The sequence below is a fragment of the Palaemon carinicauda genome, chromosome 22 (assembly GCF_036898095.1).
Source record: "Palaemon carinicauda isolate YSFRI2023 chromosome 22, ASM3689809v2, whole genome shotgun sequence".
Taxonomy (NCBI): domain Eukaryota; kingdom Metazoa; phylum Arthropoda; class Malacostraca; order Decapoda; family Palaemonidae; genus Palaemon; species Palaemon carinicauda.
This window is the reverse complement of record NC_090746.1, coordinates 13,754,947-13,775,850: the sequence shown is the minus strand read 5'-3', so window position 1 is coordinate 13,775,850 and position 20,904 is coordinate 13,754,947. Positions and strand designations below refer to the sequence as shown.

Sequence of the window (20,904 nt, the reverse complement as noted above, 5' to 3'; positions counted from 1 at the left end):
CTTGTATTGTGTGAAGAAAATTCTTCACTTGTGATATTCAGATTACCAAATCCAAATGCGCTGCTGTATCTAAACAGAAGGATATCACTGAGTGCGCCGCTTTATCTCAGCGCGTGATGACATCATCACGCGCTGAGATAAGGCGGCACATTCAGTGATGTCATCATGTTTAGATATAGCAGCGCGTTTGGATTTGTTAATCTGAATATCAAAGCCTAACTGAATCCTTCAATAAATTCTTGGCAGGGCAGGACTAATCACATTCAACTTCAAAGCATTAACAGGCTTGCAAGGAGAGGCCAGCTTAGAACAAAATGGGGGGGGGGGGGGGGGCCACAGCCTAAGCCGTCAAACCACCCTCATAGTAGAGAGATCACAAATCTTTTGATTTATTCTGGGCTATCTTAAGAGGAGTTTTCTGGCGAGAATCCCTAGGCGTACGAGGCAGGCCTTTCTCATTAATACGAGATGGAGACTGGTAATCTGGACCTTCCAATAAGGTTGCCTCAGTACAAAGGGGGGGAGTGATAACAAGCTCAACTCAAAACGTCCCTCTGTGACTGCAGAGATGCTTTCACACTTCAGACACTTTAAGGGTGAACGTCTCATCTGCATAACATGAAAAATATGAAAACCTGAAGGGAGGGTCTCACTGCTTAGAATGAAATTTCTCTAACTTCTGTTGCGGGAGACTCGGCAACATAGAAATCTTCTTAAGTTTCCTGAGACAAGAATAATATCTCTCCCATTGGGAAGGAGTTCACTCCCTAGTGGTTACATGGAGATTCTCTTGAATATCTCTTGTCTAGGCAAGACAGACACAGAGGATGTGTCCATGTCTGCCTGACCATAAGAACACCACAATAGTCGCTATTGAAGTTTGAGTAAAAAACATAAATAATGACATTTACGAGACATAAGAACTCACTCATATTTCTCAGTTAATGAATAGTCACTCAAATGATGTCAATTAAAAAAAAGAAAAAAAAAAAAACCCAGTTATGAGATCTAAACACTGAAAAGGTAAACAAAAAGAAAGCAAAATGTTCAATCGTAGAGAAGTGAGAGCATAACCTCTTCACTTCACCATCAAGTGTGGTGGAGACGCGTAAGGCAAGCTCCTGCCTGCTCCTTATGCATGCGTTGCAATTTTGATTGGCCAAGCAGAGAAAACATGATTAGTAGTAACCCCCATATAAATGACTAAATATGTAATAGTTAGAATAGTAATATTACATGTTTAAAACAAATGACGTAATATGTCATGTTGGTTGGAAGAGCTAACCCTGAGATTTGCTGTAGTCATTCAAATTGTAAACAGGATGTATAATGCAAAGACGGCAAATTGACATTCTTTCTTAACGTCAACACATTGTCTCCTCGTGTGAAAGTTTGTGACGTCACCGGATGCAGGTGTCTTCCGATTCCGTCACTTGGCTAAATTAAAGCAAGCATACGATATTTGTGATATCGGTAATTTATTCAGTTCATATCTAAACTTCACCAGAATTGGTCATGTGGACCAACACAGCTTCCTCCAGTGATGGAGATGTTTAAATCTGTTGTTTATTAAAAATAAAACTTAAAAACCATTAAGATGTATTCAGTAAACCATTTAAATACATCTGAAAACAACTCATACTCAAATGTGTGCTTAAGACAGTAGCACACCAATAAATGGTGGCAGCGGTTAAACTCTAAGACAGCGATTAAACTCTAAGAATTAGAGAAATATCTTCAAGACTTCAAAATAAATAGCTGTAAAACCAGAGAATGATCTTCAAGACTTCAAAATAAAAGCTGTAATACCTGATAAAGATCTTCAAGAACTCAAAACTATCTACAAGAATCTACAATTTTGACTAAGTCCAACGGACAAGCTAACATCAACATATGTTAGTATACAACTTGAATCTTCAATCAACATCCTAGGAAACCCAAGGACTGGCGTTCAACAATTGCAAGACATATCCAGGAAGAACTACATTCAACAAGAAACTAGAACGAGACATCGCTAACAAAACATCAAGAGAGAGAGAGAGAGAGAGAGGACGTGTCGACTTCATATAAAGCTAAGTACAGAGATTTTGTATTCATTTCAGTTTGGGCAGTGAAGTGTAGTTATCACAAGTCGTTAGTCAATTATTACTGGGGTGAGTGAATTCCTAAACTTTGTTATAAGAAACTCCGAATTCTCATTTAGAATTTTTCTTTCTTTGTGCTAATTCCTTTTTCTTTCATAAACTCTTGGGGGGGAAATGTATTGGGATTAGTAACATTGTTGGGGGAATTTTATTATACATATGCGTTTACGCAGTGGGCGTCTGTACTCATATAGATATTTTGATAGGATTGAAAGGGGTCAAAGAGATAGAAAAAAAAAAAATACAGCAGTCATGGCTCCTCCTGTCAGCCCTACCCCTGGACCTAGTGGTGTAGGCCAGGCTAATCCTCCTCCAATTGTGACGCTTGTAAATGCCAGGTCAGCAATCCTTCCTTTTCAAGGTCGTGTCAACGGGTTCTTGCCACAAAATGTGGAGTCATGGATTTCATCCGTTGATGCCCATTTAAATGCCAAACAAATCGTAGATCCTTTTGTACAATTACAAGAAGCTAAAAGTTTTATAGATTTTTCTAAGGGGGATGCGAGTGCGTATTTAAGAGGTGTTTCATTTCAGGAAGCAGTTACTTGGGATGATTTCAAAGTTAGGTTACGCGCGATTTATGGGGGTGAGGAAGCTTTGGATGTAGTGTTAACGTTACGAAATACACTTAATCAAGCCACTATGAATCGGCTTAATGTTGTTGAGAGAGCAGCTCTCATAGCTGATAGGCTTAACGAATATCAGGACATTTTAGGTAATTCCACTTGGGTTACTAACGATAACATCTCCGTGAAAGATTTTTTACGATTAATGTATTTAACTTGCATGACACTTATGTTGCCTGAAGCTTTAGTGCGGTGCTTTGATAAGAAGTTAATGCCTGCAAGTACGGAATTGGATGTCTATAAACAGATAAAGAAACACATGTCCAAGTGTCCAGATCTCGATCCCGTGTTAACTCAAGTTTTTGCTAAGAATGAAACAAAACCACAAACAGTGAACGTAATTAACAATCCAGTAGCGGGAGTGACGTGTTACAACTGCAAACGTCAAGGTCACATAAGCGCAGACTGTAGAACGAAATTTTGTTCAGTTCACAACACAGCATCACATTCTTATAGTCAATGTTACGCGCGTAAGACACAACAATATCCTAGAAATACACAGTCAATTCCACAGTCAGTTCCATATGGAAATAAAAAGAAAAATCCTCATTTTAACAATAAAAAGAAACAACAAAATGTCAATGCAGTTCAGAGTCCGAAACAAACAAACACTTCTTCAAATATCGCTGAGCCTGGGCCGTCAAACCAGACCTCGCAAAGTCAGCCTAATTTTCAGAATGTGCAGAGCAAAGCAAATACCACATAGTTAACTCTAGAGGGGAAGAGAGTGATGTTGGGTCAAGGTCATTTATGTCAACATCAATAGTATTGAATAATCAATTTAATGTTTTATCAGATAATTGTGAGACAATAGATTTTCCTATGAAACACACGGCCGAATTAAGTAAAACAGTGCATGCTCCCGTAGATTTGCAACGAATTCATACAATAATAAGCCAAAATGAGTTACGGCCAACCTTATATGCTGTAAATTTAGAACACAAATCCTTTACGTTATTTTTTGACACTGGTAGTCCACGTAATATTATGGATTTGAAGACGCATCATTTGTTGTTTTCGAACTTTCCGATTGAAAAATCAGGAATTAGACTTTCAGGTATAGGAAATAATGAATTAAACGTCATAGGCATAACTCATATTCAGTTCAGAGTCGGTAATCGCACGTTTGCCGATACATTTGTTGTTGTGAAAAACATTAATATGTATCCAGCTGTAATTATAGGATACCCATCTATGGGAAATCAAAACATTATCTTAGCTCCAGCAAAGCACGGCGTGTATATCAAAGGGAAATTCTATAAGTCTTCTAATACTTTAAAGTCAGTTTTGGATAAAAAGGAGACGACAAATGTAACCGTAACGTACGTTGAAGAACCAATAACTTGTCTCACTAATAAAGAAATAATATACGCGACCCAGCAGAATTCTCGTTCACCCGTAATATCTTCTTGCACGCAATATATCGAACCAAACATACCTTCGAATTTAATAGTGCAAATAAAGAAAACACTACAGGGATCTGAAATATTAATCCTTTCCGATACTTTGAAAACTAACGGATTGTCTGTCACACAAGCTATTTATACAGTAGGCTCACATCAGCAATGTAATATCGAAGTCTGTAATCATTTAAATAACACTTTAGTAATTCACAAAAATCAACATATCTTGGATGTAGAAGTTTATAAACATCGTATTCTTACCGTTGCTGAAATCAATCACTCTCAATCAGTTGCGGATGAATCCCTTTTACGATCTATTAAAAATAAAATCAGTAAGGACATTCAAGACGAAGAAATTCAGCAGAAAATTTTTGAACTTTTAACTAAATATACAGATGTTTTTTCCACTACGGATGGATCCTTAGGAAAAACAGATGTGATCGAGCATCAAATAAGGTTAAAAGACAAGAAAAAAATTATATATGTACCCTCGTACAGACTCCCTATGAAATTCCAGAATGAAATAAATGATGAAGTAGGTAAAATGTTAGAGGAAGGAGTCATTAGAAAATCAAATAGCCCTTATAATTTTCCTTTAATAGTTGTACCGAAAAAAGATCGAACATGGCGTATCTGCGTCGACTTTCGTCGTCTAAACGAGGAAACGATCCCTGATCGATTCCCAGTGCCATGTACTGACGATATTTTGTCTTTGTTAGGTCAGAATAAATATTTTACCAGTTTGGACTTACTTAAAGGCTTTCACCAGATATCATTAGAAGAAGATAGTATCCCATACACAGCCTTCAGCACAGCCAGGGGACATTATGAATTTTTACGGATGCCTTTTGGTTTACGTTGTGCTCCTATAACATTTACAAGAATGATTAACATAGTGTTTGGAGACTTGTTAGGGGATATATTGCATGCCTATATGGATGATCTTGTAATCTTTTCCAACACCTTAGAAGAACATCTACGTAAGTTAGAACTAGTACTACAGAGATTGAGACAACATAACTTAAGGGTAAAGATTAGTAAGTGTGAATTTTTCAAAACAGAATTAATATATTTGGGTTTCATGGTGTCAAGCCAAGGTCTTAAAGTAGTCCATGATAGGGTGTCGGCTATACGTAATTTTCCCATACCTACTAATGTCAAGGGAATACAGCAATTTCTGGGTTGTAGTGGATATTACAGGCGTTTTATACGCAACTATTCAATAATAGCCGCTCCTTTAACTGATCTCACGAAGAAGGGCGTAGATTTCATATGGTCTGAGCAACATCAACAGGCGTTTAATACTTTGAAAGATGAACTGTGTAGTTCTCCTATCTTAAAATTTCCTGACTTCGGTAAGGAATTCTTCATTGCAACAGACGCCTCAGACTTAGGAGTAGGAAGGGTATTGCTTCAGCAATATGATAAACAGTTTTTCCCGATAGCTTTCTATTCTCGAAAATTGAGAACTTCCGAAAGTAAGTATGCAGTAATAGACAAGGAAGGACTAGCTATTGTTAATTCGCTAGTGCATTTTAAGTTCATAATTTACGGTTATCCCGTCAAGGTTCTTACTGATCATAAACCACTAACAGAGTTCTTTAAAGGCTTCAATCACAGCCCTAAACGAACTCGGTGGCATTTAATCATTCAAGATTTTGGCGCAAGAATCGGGTATTTACCTGGGAAAGCAAATATCATTGCGGATGCATTATCACGCAACCCCGTGTCATCTTGTACGGAGTCTTTAGCTGAATTAATAGATATATCAACATCCATGCCTATTGTAAAAACAATATCTGAACAAGAAGATTTAGGCTGGAGTGCTGAATTGTTACAGACTGAGCAAAGAAAAGATCAGAAAATAGAAACAATTATAAATGCTTTGAAAGGCAATCATAAAGAAAAAGAATATATAAAGTATAAGCAGCAGAATTATATAATCAAAGATAATATTCTGTGTAGGACTGTGACAAGGAAAACCCGCAATACACCACATGTAACTAACGACCAGGTAGTAGTACCAATCTCACTTATTTCCACTGTCCTGAATTGGTTGCATTCAAATCCATTACATGGACACCCTGGGTTCTCATTAATGTCACAGAAAGCCAAATCATTGTTTTATTGGCATACAACTTACAGATATAAAAAGACACATAGCTAATTGTCGCACATGTCAGGAAAACAAAGGGCATACGAAAACACCTGTCAGCTTAGGAGCTTATCCTGTTCCCAATCAACCCTTTGAAAGAATACATTTAGATTTGTTAACAGGATTTTACGAGTCAGACAGAGGAAATAAGCACCTCTTAGTAATTATAGATGCTTTAACTCGATATACAGAACTAATAGCGCTTAAAACTAAAACTGCGATTGAATGCGCTAGGAAGTTTTACGAGTGTTACATTTGTAAACATGGAATTCCATACATGATAATCTCAGACTCGGGTGGTGAATTTAATAATCACTTTCTTACCTCATTGTGTGAATTCCTCAACATAAAGAAGATTAATACCATGATATATCACCCAGAGTCGAATGGGCTAGTGGAAAGAGCAAATAGGAAGATATTAAATATATTGAGGGTAACACTAGGGGGATCAGACCCCAACTGGGATATTGCAATACCGGCGGCACTGAGTACTCTGAATCATTCATATCATATATCAATTAAAATGTCACCGCATGAAGCATTGTATGGTACCCCAGTTAGAACACCTTTCCATGTATTAACGCCTACAACTAATCTATCAAATCCTTTAAAAGAATGTATAAATGCAAGTATAAGTCGATATGATATCCTTCGAAAGAATTTAGAAGAATCACAAATCATAATGAAAAGGAATCATGATAAAATAGCGAAACCAACTAAAACATATACCGTGGGTGATAACATCTATATTCAAATCAATGTCAGAAAAGAGCTCAACTATAAACTAACACCTAAGTTTGAAGGCCCATTTAACATTTTGGAAACATTAACGGCCAATAGGTTTAGAATTCAAAACGTAGCCCAACCCACGGATGAGAGAATAGTACCATTGTCTCACATAAGAAATTAAAAAGAAAAGAGAGGAAAAGAAGTGAGGAAAAATTTTATTTTGTGTGACTAAAAGTTTTCTTTTTAATACAGGAGTAATTACATATGTTTTTTCTCGTTACAGGTTTCCAAGATGAATTTTTTGTTGTTGGGAGTGATATTGTTCGCTCAGACATTTTTCTCGTATGGGATGAGTTCTAAGACTAAGAATATATATATTAAATATGGCAATATAGTTGAAAGACAAGAAGACATTTTTATTACATCAACCAACGTAATTGTCGAAGTGCATATGCAAGCAATTTTTCTTCAAGAGAATGATGTCACTAGCTTAAGAACCGCCATTTCAAGGTTTTCTGCATCATTGGATGAGTTGCATAGGAGACATTTTCATTTGACTACTAAGAGTTTGCTTGGATCAACATTAAATGTTGCAGAGATGCTATCTGATGACTTGAAAAATAAGACTGGCGAGACAGGATCTTTGGCTTATGACCTTTTGATGTGGACTGTAGGACACGAACATAAAGAAAGACGGAATCCGTTCGTTTATGCTGCATTAAGCATCTTTGGGTCTGTTGCAAGTTTAGGTTTAGGACTTTCCAATCGTCTTAAAATTAGTAATCAAAATAAGAAAATTGAGTTCTTGACTCATAAAGATGAATTGATTATGTCAGAACTAAGGGATCAGTTAGCTTCAATCAATAAAATTATGGATTTGTTAAATGAACATTCAGATAATATCGTTAAAATTATGGAAGTACAGGATTTGTTGGCAACATTAACGTATTATGATTCAAAGATAGATCACATACATAACAGAATTGCACATTTCATTGAGAAATCCAAGGATTATGTAGAAGCTATCACGTTAGCAACTAAAGGTGTATTGTCGCCCCATTTGTTGCCTATACGTTACTTAAAATTAGTTCTGGAGAACGGAAGGGATAAACTAGGCTATGTTCCTTTGTTAGACGAACATAGGTTAGAATTTTATTACAGCCTAATTACAGTAAACGTAGATAATAACAAGATTAGGATTACAATTCCCTTTGATTCTTCTGATGCCTGGCAATCTTACAGGATATCACCATTTCCGACTTTCATGACGAATCACTCAAATCCAGTAATATCCAGTTTGACAGGACACGTATTGATTTCCCCAGACAAGGAAACATATACGGTCATTAAAGACTTAAATCAATTAACTCACTGTTCAGACGCAATGGATAGAAAAATATGTACAGCTGACTCATTTGAATTCCGTAAAAACTTAATGGATTCATGCGAGTTAGGTATAGTGCTAGACGGTGCTCTCTCCCATACAAGTGAAAATTGTCTGGATAAGCTTTATCCCTTTGACAATAAAGAATTCAATTGCAGACTAAATAATGGCTCGTGGATACGATACGACAAGGACGGCTTCAATGTATCATGCCCTGACGGATCCACATCCTTCAACCACATCTTCGTCGCAGCAGATGGCTGTATCGGGACTTCCCCGAATTCCATGGTGACTGGCCTACGGAGAATCATCAGAGAACGAGCCTACTTCGCGAACTTCACGTGGACCTCTACAATGCCAGCACTTCCTCTCCCTTACAACGGTCGTGTGGCAAAGCAGTTGATGAAACTTACCGAAAAGGACCACCTGTCACCGACTTATAAAGAGATTCTTCACCCCATAATACTGGCTAGTTTGAGTGTCACGGTGATGATATTTATCGCCGTGAACATCCTTGTTTGGCGTAGGTTACGGCACAGCAAGCAGCTACAAAGGAACGAGTTGCATAGCCCTGACAATACCCCCTACCTGATCCAGTTCAAAGCTGTATGAGTGGCCACCTCATTCGCTAAGGGAGTAATTTGTCGGGAAGATGTTTGTATGAAAAGCTGATTAGTACGCTAGTAATATGTAATTAAAGAAATTCTCTACATTTGCATTGTTAAAAATACATTTAAAACAACATTTAAAAAATAAAATAAAAAAGGATATAAATCATTTTTTTCTCTCGGCATCTAATAAAAGTATATAAGCCGGAATGTTAAAAAAAAAAAGAAGAGAAAAAAAAAATGATAAAATATACTGTATAACAGAATCTATGGGCATCTAATAAAATATATCAGCCCTATATATAAATATATATATATATATGTACGAAACCGTGGTACGTGTACGTACCAGGAATTCGTGTTTGTGCACTAAAAATTGAGTATCTTGTTTCTGACAAAGGTAACAATTATTCTTTATCAAGTTACCGAATCATTTGTAAGTCAGAATTTATTTTGTTTTTTGGTACCATGTAATCATTTGCTAGCAATGTACCATATATATGATCTTGCTTTTATCATGCATTTTTCTTTTTGCTTTGGTAATATCTTTTTTGTATGCATTATTGTTATTATTTTTTAATGTGCCTATTTGGACATTCGTCCTCAGTTGATTATGACGAAAAGTTAAACAAAGAATAATACGTATGTCCAGTAACACCTAATAACCATGTTTCGGCTTGTTGTTAAATTTTTGTAAAAAAAATTGAGATAGCTGGCCGAGCTTATGTAATAGTTAGAATAGTAATATTACATGTTTAAAACAAATGACGTAATATGTCATGTTGGTTGGAAGAGCTAACCCTGAGATTTGCTGTAGTCATTCAAATTGTAAACAGGATGTATAATGCAAAGACGGCAAATTGACATTCTTTCTTAACGTCAACACATTGTCTCCTCGTGTGAAAGTTTGTGACGTCACCGGATGCAGGTGTCTTCCGATTCCGTCACTTGGCTAAATTAAAGCAAGCATACGATATTTGTGATATCGGTAATTTATTCAGTTCATATCTAAACTTCACCAGAATTGGTCATATGGACCAACACAGCTTCCTCCAGTGATGGAGATGTTTAACTCTGTTGTTTATTAAAAATAAAACTTAAAAACCATTAAGATGTATTCAGTAAACCATTTAAATACATCTGAAAACAACTCATACTCAAATGTGTGCTTAAGACAGTAGCACACCAATAAATACAGTTTGTATCTGCTTAGGAATAACATTTTTTTTAAACTGAATTGGTAGAAACATCTAATAGAAAAAAACTAGAAATCTAGAGATTTTTTCTCTTTGAATTCAGTACTAAATTCATCCCTACGAATAATACTAAAATTATCTCAAGTTCCACTTACTTCACTCCGAGGATACTCTGCTTCTTCCACCAAATTTTTTCATGGAATATTTCTCAATTAAAGTCTATACAGCTTTATTTCATTCAATTTCCAATTGCTTTCCTCTGTCATAATTTCTTTTTGCAACAATCAATCAACTTGATATTGCAATGAAAATACTTCTATTAACAGAACAGTCAACTAGACACTTCGACCTTTCATTTCCCTAATGTACGTCATCAACTGGACCTGAAAAGACCAAAAATGAACTACAGTAATCAATTCATGACTCAAATTTTGTCAAATTAAACGGTGATACAGTGCTTGCTTGCATCATGTTCAGAGGTAGTGACGAGGAGTTATAATTCATGGATTTCATTCACTTTTTTATACATCATTACACAATTGAAGAACCTAAAGCATTAAATAAATTCCATTAAATATCAACAGCTAAGGAGCTACAACACCAGTCATAAAAAGAAACAAGAAATGAATCCTAACATACTAGGCTGTATGAATGTCAGGTACTCAAGATGAAATATCAAAGTACCAAATAGAAAAGTTTGAAAGTCTATAATGATCGCCACTTCAATAGTAATGATTACCGATCATCAGTAACATTTTTATCACCTTTTCATATGATACATATGAATGTTGATGTAACTGGCAGGTAAAATGTTTTGAACTGGAATCCAGCATTCTTAGGAGATATGCCCTGAGATATGCCCTGCAAGTCTGTGCTAAGACACACTTATATTAAGTACTGTATATGGTATACATAATGAAAAATAAATTTCTCAGCTCAGAAAGGGACAGAGGTGTTAACCCCGGGGACGTGTTGGTTCTAAGAGATTTCTCGGAGGCTGAAACCTCCATGTTAAATAGGTTTAGCATCTTCAGTTTGTTTGGAATCAAGACTATTTGACTGCGACTTAATTCGGTCTCACGGTTTTTCCTCAGTGCCAGGTTTCTCTAGGGAAGGCTATCGTATTTCCTAGGTGAAGGACAAGGTTCCTAATCTTTAAAGTTTGAGGCATCTGTAAAACTGAAATAGAGGTTCCTAGAGGGTTGATTTCTGTTGGATCAGCTTTAGCACTCACAGCACTGACCCCTGTTCGTTTAGCATTAATCCAGCTGTACAGTTTATTAGGATTACATAATATGTCTCGAATGTCCCTCCCTTCTTGAGCTGTTTGCACATCAAAACAGGATAAGGTAGCGGAGGTAGCCGTGGGGAAATTTCTTTCCCATTCAACATATTCAGCCCAACGATATACTTTTCCCAGATTCAGTACATTACAAGATAATGACTCGCCAACTTTAAGGCATCTGTTTTGTCTTCCTTAACTGCCAGTAATACCAACTTACATCATTAGTAATCAAATTGGTCCTACATTACATTTTTTAATGAGGTTCCCTTATATAATCTTGTCGGACCTAAATGACACGCCTCGACATAGTGAATTAAGGGAAGAAAATTTTCTCCAAAAAAAAAAAAAATTTCCCTTCTGATGCGCATAAATATCCTAATACTAAGTGACATCAAAATCAAAGAAATACAAATTACATCACAACAAAAGATCTTTATCAATAATATAAAAAAACTTTACTAACAAAATTTATTTCTATATTCATCTGATGTTCATATTGCTTTTTCCAGGTCGGCTTAGTCGACATTCATCAGTAAAATTTTTCCATTCTCTTTCCCTTTAGTAAACAAAGCTATATTCTAGCAGTAAGTGGTAACTGATGCGCCAGTCTCTCTTTCTTTTCAATTTTAAAGTACAAATTATCTTCATTCACTTGGCACCACAAGGCTAACTACTGCACTGTAATTGTTCATTGGCTACTTTCATCCCGGTAAGGGTAGAAAAGGCTTTATCTATGGTAGGCAGCTCATTTTGGAGAAGGACACTCCAAAATCAAACCATTGTTCTCTAGTCTTGGGTATTGGGTAGTGCCATAGCCTCTGTACTATGGACTTCCAATGTCTTGGGGTAGAGTTCTCTTGCTTGAGGGTACACTCAAACACACTATTCTATTTCATGTCTATTATTCTTGGTTTTTATTAAAAATTTTATAGTTTATAAATGAAAGATCTATAATCCTCTAATTTATTGTTGTTACTGTTCTTAAAATACCAGGGTTAAGGTTTACTAATCAGGTCTTCAATTCTTTTAATAAATATCTCAAAATCAAAAATTTTAAGTAATTTTTATTTTTCCTAACATACTTACCGAGAACTACTTTCTTAGGAGTTACCTGTAATCTCCTCTCTACCGACCAGAGTTTTGTGTAGGATACTCTAAAACCCGTTTTCTATGAAGGGCTATCACGGGTGTAAGAGAACGTGCCCCGAGGGTAGCTTTTGCGCTAGGTCGAGGTCCGCCTGGGTCGTGACCGTCAGTAAGTTCTTCGGATGTTGCACAATCCTCGCAAGGGCAGAGAGGCACTCGGGGAAGGAAGGGAGGGCCATTACCCGAAAGTAGTTCTCGGTAAGTATGTTAGGAAAAATAAAAATTACTTAAAATTTTTTATTTGTTCCAACACGAATACTTACCTCAAACTACTTTCTTAGGAGACTTACACTTTAGGAGGCGGGAGTGCCTTTCTGACTATCAGACCCAGTAAGCGGAAGCCAAGAGGCCTAGGTATAAACGAAAAATACTAGGAAAACGGACGATAGGGTAACTACACAAAGAGCTCACGTTAGTGTTTAAGTACTCACCCTTTGAAAAACTTCTTCTGATGTTGAATCCAGTAACGTAGTTGAGGAGAAACGTGTTATCCAATGGTTACAAGAGGGTTCTCTCCGATAAGGATAGGGAAAAACGGGGAATAGGGTGAAAGGAAACGAACCTGTGTCTCCCGGTTTGCTATCCACGATTGATCCTGGGGCTTTTACCGTTAAACCACTTGGAGAGCGGAGATGACTGTTCCAATGGAGAACCCGTCTAAGGACTTCCTCGAGTAGTCCTTGAGGTAATGGGCAGTAAAGGTTGACTGGTTAGACCAGGTACCTGCTCGAAGAATCTGACCCACTGCCATGTTTTTCTCAAAGGCTAAGGACGTACTCAGACCCCTGATGTCATGGGGTTTGGGGACGCCTGGCAAGGCCAGAGCTTCTTCCCTGTAGGCCCTGGCAATAACTTGTCTCAACCAGAAGGAAATGGTGTTCTTGGATACCTGTTTCTTAGTCACACCCGTGGAGACGAAAAGGCTCGATGCCTGGCCGGAGATGAGCCGTCCTTTCAAGGTATTTTCTAACGGCACGGACCGGGCATAATTTCAAATCCTCAGCCTTCCCCATCCTAGGTATGGCTGGCAGAGAGAAACCTTCGAATTTAGGGTCCCAGACAGCTGGATTCTGGGTCTTTGCCACAAAAGAGGGAACGAACTTGAAAGATATTTCCTTCCATCCCCTCGAATGAGAGACGTCATAAGACAGCCCATGGATCTCCCCTACTCTTTTAGCGGAAGCCAAGGCCAGCAAAAAGACTGTCTTGAGAGTGAGATCCCTGTCTACGATATCTTTCATTGGTTCGAAGGGGGGGCCACTTAACATCTTCAGGACCCTCGCTAAGTCCCACTGAGGCACCCTAACTGCCTGTGGGGGGCAGGACTGCTCGAAGCTTCTGACAAGCATCGAGATGTGCCTAGAGGAACCCAGGTCGATGCCCTTCAGGAGGAAGACTTGACCCAAGGCGGCTCGTACTCCTTTTATGGCTGGGATTGACATTCCTATTTTGTCCCTGAGATATACCAGAAAATCCGCTATGTCTGGGACCGAGGCTTTGAGGGGTTTAATGTGCTTCGAAGCGCACCACTTCGTGAAGGAGGCCCACTTAGCTTGGTAGACCGCTTCCGACGACCTTCTCAGGTATAGTGACATCCTCTTAGCAGTAGCTGATGAATACCCCTCCTTCTTCAGGAGTCGCTCGATAGTCTCCAGGCGTGAAGACGCAGAGACTGAGTTGCCGTGAAATCTGAGAAAATGAGGTTGTTGTAGAAGGTCTGCCCTGTCGGGGAGTGGCCACGGAGGTTGACTCGCCAGGTCTTTTAGGTCTGCGAACCACTCTCTCTCCGGCCACCAGGGCGCTACCAAAGTCATCTTTAAGTTCTGGGCAGTCCTTACTCTGTTGAGTACCTGCCTTATCAACGTGAAGGGAGGAAAAGCGTACACGTCTAGGTTGTCCCACCTGTGCTGAAAGGCATCCTCCAAGGCTGCCTCCGGGTCTGGGACAGGAGAACAATACATGGGAAGTTGCGCGTTCAGTTTGGTTGCAAAGAGGTCCAACACCGGGGAACCCCAACGTTGGATGATGAGCTTGGCTACTTCTGGAAGGAGGGACCATTCTGTCCCTACTATTTGACCCATCCTGCTGAGACCGTCGGCCAGCACGTTCTTTTTTCCCGGGGATGAACCTTGCTAACAACACAACCTGATTCGTTTCTGCCCAATCTAGAATCTCTAGGGCGAGATCGCACAATTCCCTTGACTTCAAACCTCCTTGTTTCTTTATGTACGCTACCACTGTGGCGTTGTCGCACATCAACGCCACAGTGTTTCCCCTTAGTAGATCTACGAAGTGTAGGCAAGCTTTCTGGACTGCCTTCAACTCTAGGACATTGATGTGTAGGCTCTTTTCCCCGTCCATCCAGGTTCCTCTCGCTGTCTCGTCGAGGAGATGGGCTCCTCATCCCTGGTTGGAGGCGTCTGTGAACATAAGTAACTCGGGAGGGTCGTTCGCGAAGGGCATCCCCTTGAGCGAGTTCGATCGGCAATGCCACCATTCCAGGGAGGGCATTGTGTTTGGTAGAACTGGGATTAGTTCTTGTTGCGAGTCCAGTTGGCACCAGAGGTTCTTCAGCTTCCATTGGAAGGCTCTGAGCCTGATTCTCCCCTGGGAACCAGTTTCTCGAACGACACCAGATGCCCTATTAGTCTTTGCCAGTCCTTCGCTCTCCTGGGTTGCCCCGACAGGAACGGACGAAGGATCTCCCTCAGATTGCTTATTCTGTCTTCCGAAGGAAATGCTTTTCCCAAAAGGGTATCTAGTGTCATCCCCAAATAGGTCATTCTGGTGGAGGGGGATAGGTTCGATTTTTCCGAGTTGATCACGATACCCAGATCCTTGCAAAACTGGAGAAGTTTCATCCCTTGCTCTTCCAAGAAGTCCTTCGAGGAGGAAAGAAGCAACCAGTCGTCCAGGTACCGGATGAGGCGAATGCCTCATTCGTGAGCCCACACTGAGACTGTCGTGAAGACTCTCGTGAATACCTGGGGCGCTGTTGACAATCCGAAGCAAAGGGTCTTGAATTGCAGGATCTGGGTACCCCATTTCACCCGGAGAAACTTTCGACTCGAGGGGTGGACCGGAATTTGGAAGTAAGCGTCCTTGAGGTCTATGGTCATCATGTAATCTTTCTCTCTCAAGGACAGCATGACTGACTTCGGGGTGTCCATTTTGAAGTCTGTCTTCCTTATGAATTTGTTGAGTGCTGACAGATCTATAACCGGCCTCCACCCCCCTGTCGCTTTTTCCACCAGGAACAGACGACTGTAGAAACCTGGACCTGGGTGTAGGATCTCCTCCATGGCACCCTTCTCCAACATGGAGGAAACCTCCTCTTGAAGGGCGGCTCTCTTCAACGGATCCTTGGGAACAAGCCACTCCGACCGGCTGGCCGGAATTAGAGGGGGGGGTTCCGCTAAGAACGGAAGCCTGTAGCCCTCCTTCAGTACGGACACTGTCCAGGGCTCTGCTCCGTGAGCTTTCCATGCTTGCCAATATAGTCTGAGGCATCCCCCAACCTGAGGCTTGGGCAGGGATAGGGGGCCTCTCACTCTATCTCCTTCTGGAGGAGCGGCCTGAACGGCCTCTCCTGGAGGAAGAATAACCTGTTCTAAAGGAGGCTGAAGCTGCTGGGGCTCCTCTACGGGGGGGCTGAGGCGCTGAGGCCCAGGAGGAAGAAGGAGCTTCTCGCTTAGCCATGCTAGGAGAGGCCTGAGACGTCGCGGCACTGTCTGAGACTGACCTCTTGTAGGGCGGTCTCCTTACTGGCGTAGGCCTGGGCGTGTTTAAATCTTTCCTTTTGGACACTTTCTCCATGATAGTTTCCAAGTCCTTTAAGGGGAACAAGGAGTCACCCCACAAAGGAAGACTCCTCATGGCCCGCGCCTCTCTGTCTGGGACCTTCTGGGACACCTTTGCCAGGACGGTGTCTCTCTTGCGAAGCAACCAATTCGCGGTCAGGGCGAGGGACTGGTAAGTCAGGAACTTAAGCGTCTTGCCACCGGAGGTGATAAGTTCCCTCAGGAGACTTTGCTGTTCCGGGTCTGTGGGGTCAAAGGTAGCTTGCACCCCTACTAAGGTGGAAGCCCACCAGTCTAGCCAAGAGGAGACGTGTACCAGGTCCCTAGACATTTCCTCCATCATCACAGCCTCCGATGGAGAAAAACAGACTGGGGCTGAAGAGGCTCTGTCTTCCGAGACGCCCTGTCCCAGAATGTCGAGAGAAGGTTCTACTTTGCAGGCTCCCGGCCGTCGTCCTTCTGGTACATAGACCTTGCTCTGCGTTTAGAGCCCCTGGAGTAACTTAGAAGAGCTCTGAGTCTTGGGGGCTTCGGCATTACCTGCCACCACTCTATCCACGTGCTCCTGTCCCAGGACGAGATCCCGGGCTACAGGAAGGGCCAGGGAGGTTTTTGGCTGGGCAGGGGCCTGCATCAGCCGGATAAGGCTGGACCTCCAATAGTCTTCGTCGGTAGCTGCCGGTTCCTCAATCTTGTGATGCCTCCTGATTAGGCCAATCACTCTTCTATAGGCAAAGTCCTCCGTCGGGGAACCCTCTCTACCGTCGACCGAAGCTTCGCCTTGAGCCCGGGGAGCCGGGTCACCGGGCACCCCCACCGGGCGCCTTGGTCCTGGCACAACAGGAACCCCCCTGCAGAGGTACTGGTCCTCCCCGGCGGAGGTCTCCGCACCAGGGGCGGGGGTTAGGACAGGCATCGCCGAACCGGCGAGGACTAGCGTCCGATCCAGTCAGTTCCCTGGAGGAAGAGGACGCGGTTCCCGTGGGCTGACCCGACAGCGGGAACCGTTCCTTAAAGTCCAAGGGCCGCACCAGCTGGGCTGGTTCGGCCAGGCTGCCCGTAAGGAAGCACGGTTTCCCCCGCTGGGCGGGGAGAACCGGCGGCTTCGCGGTCTTACGCCTTCCTGCCGAGTCCTTCTCGCGTTTCTCCCTGCGAGAGTCATAACTATGCTTGGAGGATGGTCTCCTTGGCGAGAACTTCCTGGACCGCCGGTCCGGGGAACACTGTATCTCCGACTCACGGGGTACGAAAACCCAATCGCCATCGGGTGACCTACTCCTCCTATGTTTCCTTCGTGGAGAACGGGAGCGCCTCCTGCTGTACCTGGAACGTGACCTTGAGCGGGAACGCCTGCTCCTGGACCGCTCTCTCCGACGCCGATGTCTTCCTCTGGCTTCTTCTCCCAACGAGAAAGACTCCTCCGAAGAGCCTGACGTCACTGTACCTACCGTACGGCGGGCGGGAGCGGGGACCGCGGGGGACTTGGCGACTCGTTGTGTACCCGAGGTAGATGGTTGTAGGAAGGCTTCAGGGACTTCCGTGAGAGGGGTTGGAAACGAGGGTTGGCGCCCAACACTAGGGAACCAGGAATCCAGGCGCTCCTCCATCCGCATAGGGGACCTACCTGGTGTCTTAGGAAGCTTCCAACTGAAGGCATCACTCCCTGCGGAACCTAACTTACCCTGGTTATCGCCGCCTGCCGAAGAACCTGAAACACAGGCCCACGAAGGGGGCGAAGACACAGAAATAACATTGCTACCGCACAAGGGGTCATCGGAGGAAACGTGCCCCCCAAGCACAAGGGCCGAGTCTCCAGAGCTCCCTGACACAGCACTACCGGACTCCTCACTAGCCCGAGAAGGCCCAGCAACCCACACTTCACATTCACCAGACTCCTAGGGAAGAACGCTCGGTTCTTTCCCCACGATGGACTTACCTCGTCCCCTACTCTGGGTAGGGGAAGGAGAGACAGAAGCCCCGTCGGACCGTTCACTGGGCGACGGTAGCGCGAAGAAACACTAGCTTTCCTGGGTGAACGCTTCGACACTTTCCTCTCTTTCGTGCCGTAACGCACCCACTGAATATCACTCCAACCAACACACTCGAGGCACGTATCTGACGACGAACAAACTTTGCCCCTACAGGAAGAGCAAAGGGAGTGAGGGTCCACTTCAGGTTTGGAGAGGAACGCTCCACACGATTTACTGGCTCTAGGCCCAGGACAACGGGGGATCTGCTCCATAACGCACAAACACGAGACACAGGAACGCAGGGAATCAAAGGAATACACGTGGGAAGCACAAGGAAGGGTAGTGAACACACAGGAACACAAGGGATGAGCACAAGTTACCACGCGGTAAACACGTGGGACATACGCGGCGCACACAAAGGATCGAGAGAGAACGAGAGCGACATGTTGACACATCGCGACCAGAGAACTTACTGACGGTCACGACCCAGGCGGACCTCGACCTAGCGCAAAAGCTACCCTCGGGGCACGTTCTCTTACGCCCGAGATAGCCCTCCATAGAAAATGGGTTTTAGGGTATCCTACACAAAACTCTGGTCGGTAAAGAGGAGATTACAGGTAACTCCTACGAAAGTAAATATAGTTTGATAAATGGGATTACAGAATGTTTAATAATGATATTTGAAATAAAGGACTTCAGCTCGTCTGTAAATGATATCTCTTGTTCTAAATGACACCTCTGATTGATACCAAATTCATCATTGAATTAAAATCCCATTCATTTTATATGAGATAGTTTAAAACCAAAAAGACTCTTAAATTATTTAGACTACAAGTTCTGTAGCCACTAAGCGTACCAACATTCTTCCAGATAATGTTATGCAAAAACCAATGTGGTAGGCCATTAAGCTACTGTACTACTAAAATTCTTTCCAATGAAAGGTTTCTAGATTATTCAAGGGAAGTAGTTACCCTAATCATATTATGACCCTTCACTTTCAAGTAATAATCACATGGAGGCCTGTCATTATTGCTGTCATCCCAGCTACAATCAACTAACAGTGTTCCCTGTCTTTTCCCCCTTAGTGCTATGATCTTTTATTTTGATTGGCAGCCATTGAAACACACTTTCATGTGAGGTATCCTGAGGGAAACAAACTTTTCACAATGTTTCTATAAATCAAAGTATTTCCTGACACAATACACAAACAGAATGTAGAAATTAAACTTCCAGAAACAATCCCTGAGCAAAATTAGCAGAAGTAATCTTTATAGTAATAAACAATCAATCTTTATAGGTGTGATCACAACTGACAAATGGAAAAGAAAAAGACTGGCAGATCAGTTACCACTTGCCACTAGAATGTTCCTTCCTTTACTTAGGGCATGTCTTTACTGATGGGAAAGAAAATGGGAAAATTTTTAAATGTTCAAAATGTTATGGGTAAAGATAGACAAAAATGAGATTCTGGAGAAGTGGCATTATGAACAATAGGGGAGGTACATATAAACAAAATTTGCATTCAACTACGAACAGTCATTGAGTAATTCAAGCACTGACTGAATCATATATTAAAGACTCAAAAAACTGTGGTTACGCGGAAAACCTGAATACAGTTGTGTAGTATAATTTTTCTACTAAAAATTTCTTTTATAAAATTAATTGGTAGAAATATTTAATAGAAATAAAGATTAGAAATCTATGAGATTTTTCTCATTAAATTCAGTAATAGAATTATCCCTATGATTAACATAATACTAAAATTATCTCTTAGTTCCACTTACTTGACTCTGAGGATACTCGGCTTCTTCCAAAAAAGACCTTTTCATCGAATATTTCTCAAAGTCTATACAGTCTCTCAATACATACAATTTATGTTTTCTTCAGTCATAACAATTTCTCATTGCAACTATCAATCAACTTGATGTTGCAAAGAAAATAATTGCATCAACAGTCAACTAGACACTTCTGCATTACTTTCCACTAATGTACCTCATCAACTGGACCTGAAAAAGACCAAAAAATAACTAATCAATTTAAAACACTCAAATCTTGTCAAATTAAACAGTAATACAGTGCTTGCTTGCTTGCATCATGTTCAGAGGTAGTGACGATGAGATATAATTCATGGAATTCATTCACTATTTTATACATCATTACACAATTAAAGAACCTACAGCATTAAATAAATCCCATTGAATATCCACAGCTAAGGAGCTACAATGCCAGTCACAAAAAGAAAGAAGAAATGAATCCTAACACACTAGGCTGTATGAATGTCAGGTACTCAAGATGAAATATGATATTTTGATTATAAAATAAATTTTTGAATATACTTACCCGGTGAATATATAATAGCTGACGTCTCGGACGGCTCGACAGAAACACAAAAACTCGCGAGCGATCGCCATGAAGGTTGCGGGTGTGCCCACCAGCGCCGACTATCGGCCAGATACCG

The 20,904-nt window shown here is 41.4% G+C and overlaps 1 long non-coding RNA gene across 2 annotated transcripts in view; it reads right to left on the bottom strand.

Annotated features, from left to right (window-relative positions):
* LOC137616329 (uncharacterized) overlaps positions 1–20,904 on the bottom strand; it is a 63,554-nt gene that overhangs the window by 10,342 nt on the left and 32,308 nt on the right. For both annotated transcript variants that reach the window (XR_011039395.1, XR_011039396.1), the window contains exon 5: positions 10,401–10,628. This is a non-coding gene — a long non-coding RNA (uncharacterized lncRNA). The remainder of the gene's footprint in view (positions 1–10,400; positions 10,629–20,904) is intronic.